Raw genomic sequence first — 6,720 nt, forward strand, 5'->3', positions numbered from 1 at the left:
TCATAGCCTTTGATCTAATTTTCCCAGGTGGAACACCTTAATTGTTGAGCGGGTTGCTTCGACAAGCAGTGTTTAATATCTATGGCCACGCCATAAATTCAATCCTGCGTTGTTTACGTGAAAAACATTGTAGCACCTTCACAAGAGGGAGAGTCATCATGCAACCAATGTTCGGGGATTCATAACCCAAGTTCCACATTTGACTATTTATGACCAAAGTTGACAATTACAACCATTGACCCGAATATGCCTCTTAAAAGTGTCTCACCGTTATTAATCAAGGGCATTGAATGAACTTGTTTTACTTAGTTGCTTAGCACAAGCCGATAGGCCCAAAATGTCAACCAGCCAGCAACAAACAGTGCGACTATCAAAGTTGCTGTAAATGAGGTAACATGTTTAATGAACGAATCAATGTTATAAGAGCTCGTGAAAAAGAGATATTGGGGGGGGATTCTAAAGTTGAGTAAGCAGTGTAAGGGTAAAAGTGAAAGAGAAGTGTTGCGTGATCTGTAATGTGGTGGTTGAGCTCAGCGTGGATGGCAATGAAAGTTATAAATGGTTATACAGTCATTGCTGATTTAAAATAATGTATGGCCTACGCATAATGCTAGCCCTCGAAGGGCATATATTGCACATTTAGCCTTGCCTTTTCTCATGGCTGGCGCTCTTTTGTGATGGAATGCAGCCACGATTACATACATTACATTTGTAGTGTTGACAAAGTAGGCAGATAATTATCTTTGTCGGCAACACCGTTTATTTACTCTAACGACAGAGAACGTCCCTAGAGGATATGTCCCCACTCTAAGTGTGCCCTCACACTATACTCTGCTATCGATAATTCCTCCATCTAAGGGACCTAGGGGAGACTATGCTCACCCGACCTTGCCAGGGTAACGGGTGCCGCCACTGGGCCGTTCGGACCTGGCACTGACAAGGGCCAGGAGTCGGAAGTCCCAGGGCGCTAACTAGATGTCTTCGAGTCTTGAGGTGAGTGCGGACTGACTCACACTGGGAGAGCTGCTCCTTATATCCTCCTCTCTCCCAACCGTCCTCTCTCGAGAGGGTCTGGGTCCGACCGTTGCCCCCCCCCCTCCTCCCTCAGTGGGCTCTGGCCCCCTCACCCCTGGTCAACGGTTATTGTAGTCGTGGGTCGTACAACTGTCACTCAACAGCCCCCTTGGCTGTTCTGCGCCCCCTACACACTGAGGGCGCAACTAGAGGTGAGTGTACGTGACCCATACAATACTGCTACGCAGGTAAGTACACGTTGCGTGTAACAATGCCGCTACATATACATACATTGAAAACTCATTATAATTTGAAAACTCATTTATTTAGAACTGCTTTTTGGATTTAGTTTGGTTGGCTATGTACGGTGTGAAAGAAGTCCAACACATACATCGTCCTCAGATATACGTAGATGTTGTGATGGGGTTTTGGGTGAATGTGTGGAGCGTGCGTGTGGATATATCGTAGCAGAGGAATGGGTGATTAGGATTATAAGGGTGATGATGAGGTTGGGATGTTACAAAAGGCATGAGGATGTGTTGCAGTGTGTGACAGTGAACATGGGATTCTTGGGAATGTGAACTTATGGTGGCATCACGGCCATGAGATCAGCGAGCGCCCACAACCGGAGCGGAAAGGTCATGGGCGCAGCGTGGCATGGTGCATTTTATGTGAATAAATAAGATTAGATTGTACACTTTATGGAAATAAAACAGGTGTTAAGATGCTTAAACACCAAATAGATACAGGCAGACCCCGGATGATGAAATGGTTATTTCCCTAAAACGATCCGTAACCCGAATTTTACATATGTCAGATACTGAACAATTTTCCCCCAAAATCTAGATAAAATCCTACAGCTGTAAATAGTTGTGCCTCCCCTCCCTGATTACTACTAGTTCGATTCTCTAGTACCATATCACATTATCATCCGTTTTCTATTGCTTCCTGTATCATATCACTGTATATACGCTCTGCACTTTCTATGATTCTTTCATGTCATCGAATATCTACCCTAACACTACCCATAATTCTACCCGTAATTAAACTAATGGAACATATACTATATCCAATTGTTTATGAACACCACGAAACATTTTAATTTTAATTGTTAATAGTAAGCAGTCACTTCCGAATGATCGTTTACTATGCATTAGGCTAGGCCTAGACTTCTCCGATTATTTAAAATAATTAAATTTTCTGTTCTAAATCAATAACTTTATGCTTAGCAGGTCCTGCACTCTTGCTAGCACTTGGTCCCTTCCAATCATTATTGCAATGCAATTAAGGGTGATATTACACTGAAAGTTACGAGACGATGTGGTTGGTATACGCACGGTAACAATGTAACAGCGTGACTGAAAGTGCAGAGCGGCTATACACCACCACCTTGGGGAATATGCTGCCCGCCTTATGCCTCGCTCCGCGGTATTCATCCACAACCTCACCGCGCTGCACTACTTCCGCTTCTGTAACTAACGCAAACATTTCCGCATATTGCATGTTTTTTTACTATATTTATGGAATAATTTCCATAAGGTCGGATTTCCATTAGTCGGGTCTTCTGCAACCATGCATTAAGCACACATACTTGTGGCAAAACATGCAAACTAACATGCTCTGATAATTATATATGCATTGTCTTTGAAACTGATTGGCCTACACCAGAGACAGCTTTCTTCATGTCCTTGTCTATTTGGTGTTTCAACATCTTAACACATGTTTTATTGCCAGGAAGACTAAAGCCTCATTCTTATTTTTGTTTGTAATTGTGAGACTGGTAAAAATAACCCATAGATATCACTGCTCAACCCGAACTATTAATACTTTGATACTTGCATTGCCTTTGTACTGTACGCCTATTTGCCTTGCCAATAGGTATGTATTTGGCGTTTGAACATTTTATAACACCTGTTTTATTGCCATAAAGAGTAAAAAAACCGAAATCTTATTTTTTTGTACGTAATTTTGATTTTGGCAAAAAGGTTCCATGAGATGCATTCAATAGCCGTGGCGCTACTCGGACGTTAGCGCTGACTGAACGGCTGCGTCAGGACGCCGAGAGCCTAGATACGGTGGGCTTGACATCACGCACCCGCCCAACCAATGAGCACATTCCGTTTAGGTCAGCGAGCTGATTGGCTGGATTTTGACATGCCGCCTAACGGTTAGGGAGAGGCGGCTCCTTCAGATTATGAGCTCCCTGTTACAATGCGCTCTGGGCTAAGCAGGGTCGTTCAATAGAAAAGTGTTCTGGATGTACTCTCCCCATTGAAACGCTCCTCCCGGTTACAGTGCTGTCCAAGAGAGAGGGAGATAGAGCACGTGCCGTAGCAAGCCAATAATGGTGGAGGGCCAGATTCGAGAATGTTCTGAGAAATTACTGCCCATGTTGCTTAAACATCTTAGGATGCAGATGGATTGCCATTCAGGAGATGGCGAAGCCAAGAAAGGCGAACGGGTGAAGAACGCAAGGGCATGGCCAATATAAGTGCATATTAAGGGAGACACATTGGTGAGTAAGGCAAGACCCTAACTGGTTCTATTGACTTAAAGCTTTCGTGACTGCAGGAATTCATATTATTTGGGATGGAAACATCACAGTCAGTTATGACTTAAACTTGCTAATAACGTACAAACTGAGCAATCATTGGAAGGACGTTATTAAACAGTTTAAGTCATAAATGGCTGTGATGTTTCCATCCTATCTTCCGATGTTAGTTGTTATTTGCTGCTCTCTGATTTTACATTTACAGGTTACATTTCTCAGCCACCTCGTGCACCGACGTGGCTGCGGCTCTACCATATTAAATTACATGCTAATTTATATCACGTTAACATAGCCACCTCTGCGCGCTCGTCGTGGAGGTCATCCTCGGATCTGCCATTAACATGATAATTTCTCACATTAACATCACTAGCCCCGCCCACTTCGTTTAGGACCCTTGGGTTACACCATTTCAAACCTTTAAAACAGTCTGCCTCAGCAGCTTTCCTCTCCTTTTTCCTCCTGATGAGGACCACTTGCGTTGCGATCGAAACGTCGTAGTTTTCTGCTATTTTATTTGAACCTATCTACGTGACTTTAACGAAAGACCCAAAGAATATGGTTCTATTGATATAGAAGCAGGAGGTCAGTTTAACACGTAGGCTTTCGTGACCAATATCATCCATAATAGAGTTTTTTTGGGTTAGATCACGTAAATATATAAATGTGTCGTTAAAACCCGCCACCATCCGACACAGCCAACTAGTAAGGGTTGTCACGTAAACAGAACATGCCAATTCGTCACTAGTACAGCACACCGTTGTGTTGGAGTGACGAATTGGCATGTTCTGTTTACGTGACAACCCTTAATAGTTGGCTGTGTCGGATGGTGGCAGGTTTTAACGACACATTTATATATTTACGCGATGTAACCCAAAAAAACTCTTATAGAAGCAAGAGGTGTCAGCTCCTGTCACCCCACCGACTTTTGCTGGCTGGTGAAACTCCCAGAGGCTTCTGTTTTGCTTTCCTGATTTGGAACAGGTGCGTCCAATCAGGCTTGGGGGGGGGGGTAATTAAGTTATAGCAACGCTCACCTGCCTCATTGGTGGGAGAGGCACATGCATTGCTCTCGGGCGTGCCTGGATAACTGTCGCAGCTGCTACCTAAACGAGGAGTCTGGAGAAACCAGAGGGGAAAGAGGAAGGCAAGCGGAGCTGTGTTCCTTTCTTGCTGCTAAGCTTGACGGTGATGGCACCTGGGTCTGTCCCGTGGCCTCCTGCCAGCGGGTGTTCGACGCTTCGCGTAGTCTTAAATTGCACATAACCTGGTACAATCACTGTGGTGACGTCACCATCACTTAGTGATGAATTGGCAGTTGTTGATGATGGGAGTTCCATCACAATGGTATTTGGGGTGGCTGGCGAGCCTCTGAACTGTGAAGGGAAGGCGCACTAACAGCCAGCCCTTGCGTGCGAGCACGCCTGGCAGCGCTAAATAGACGCCTTTTAAATGGCACATGCAGCAAGAGCAAATAATGACGTTAATACATGCATTTACGTGGCTGTGACAATAATTAAAAAACGGGGAAGAAGTCACTTTGTGGAACAATGCTTTTACATTTGCAGGCTTTAACACCGACACTTTATTTTATAACAGCATTTACAGGCTCATTAACAGCCTGAAACCCCCAGACCAATAATACGCTGTGTTAATTTAGCCGACTACCCGGGCTCCCACGTGGCATTGAGAATAACTGACTTTTTCCAACCGTGAACAATGCCCATTTAGTATTCGTCGTTTCCAAGTCCACAGCTTCAGCAGCGTAGCCACAGATGGTACAGCATTTGCTTCCTATTTGATAAATGCTTCTCTACTTCATAGCTCCAAGATGAAAATATTCATATATGCCGATGACAGTTTTCTGAGAGCAGATATGCCGATGACAGCTTTCTGAGTGCAGAACTGCTGATTGAACCTTCGCATCTGAATTTTATTGCGTTAAAAAATAAAACCAATACGGTTATCCTTTTTCTGATTTTATATTGTCTGCACACCTGACGCGAGATGCGCCACACCCTTGCAGAACCTATACAATTATGACATGAATTCTTCCCAGGCTAATACGACCGCCCTCCCTCGCCAGAAGACGTCCACTGCTGCTTGTGTCGGGAATAAAACACGTCCGGTGGAATGTTCGGACACTGCCCAGAAACTTTATTTGTATTGCTTATTTACACTCCGCAATATTTTGCAATACATTGTCGTATTTTATTAAGGCTCCTGTAAAATGTATTCGCTTTGATGGGACAAGCAGATTTTCGAAAATTAGAACAGAAAGATGGTTTCTGGTCATTAAGTTCGATTGTTCAGGACCCAAATTGATGTCACAGGACAATACAGTCCCTCTCCCAGATACCATGGATGGAGGGAATTTTAATTTGTAAACTTGCCTTTGATTATTTTAAATCAAAATACTGCATGTACAACAACTATAAGTTTTGATTTAAAGCTTTCGTGACTGCAGTAATTCATATTCTTAGCTCTTTCGGTAAAGTCATGTTGAAGGGAACCAAAAAATAATAAAATATATATATATTAAACAATTAAAAATTCTCACGACGTTTCGACCATAACGCAAATGGTCATCATCAGGTGTGAAAAACCAACGGCAAGAAACATTTGAAAGAAGCGTCGGTTTGCATTTATAGATTTTTAAACGGTGAATTTATTTATTTATTAAACGTTAGCGCCACGGGCAGCGATTTGGCAGTTTATTTAGAAGGACGAGTCCATCTATGTTCTGAAAAGAGGAGGGGGGAGACAACAAATTATTGTATGCTGTCTGAAAGCCACCGCAAGTATGAACAATAAATTAAGACCTGAAATGGTTTATCAAATCCTTCCAATGATTGCTAAGCCAGAATCCATCTTCTAGGTTGAAATTGACTCTGTGCTTGTATATGTGGATAGCCTCATGAACGAATCTCTCATGGTAGCCAGATGGCTTGCAAATAACCTCTGTCTTGGAGAAGTCAATGTCATGTGAGTCTACTGAATTATAACAATGATCTGCCACGGCCGAGGTGTTGGTCCTACCGTGTTTAAGGTCTGCTTTGTGTTCACAAATGCGGTCCGAGACATGGCGTTTGGTTTCTCCAATGTAACTACTACCACAGAGGCAACTTAGTTTGTAGACACCAGGGTACTGTATGTCC

At 43.3% G+C, this 6,720-nt stretch overlaps 1 long non-coding RNA gene across 1 annotated transcript; it reads left to right on the plus strand.

The window, feature by feature from the left end:
- The first annotated feature begins 1,108 nt into the window (after positions 1-1,108).
- LOC142925062 (uncharacterized) lies at positions 1,109-5,717 on the plus strand. Its single transcript, XR_012942158.1, has 3 exons — positions 1,109-1,226; positions 3,424-3,529; positions 5,622-5,717. It is a non-coding gene; the product is annotated as an uncharacterized LOC142925062 (long non-coding RNA).
- Positions 5,718-6,720: the final 1,003 nt, after the last annotated feature.

The sequence above is a fragment of the Petromyzon marinus genome, chromosome 18 (assembly GCF_048934315.1).
Source record: "Petromyzon marinus isolate PM22_M1 ecotype Great Lakes invasive population chromosome 18, UKy_Petmar_22M1.pri1.0, whole genome shotgun sequence".
Lineage (NCBI taxonomy): Eukaryota > Metazoa > Chordata > Hyperoartia > Petromyzontiformes > Petromyzontidae > Petromyzon > Petromyzon marinus.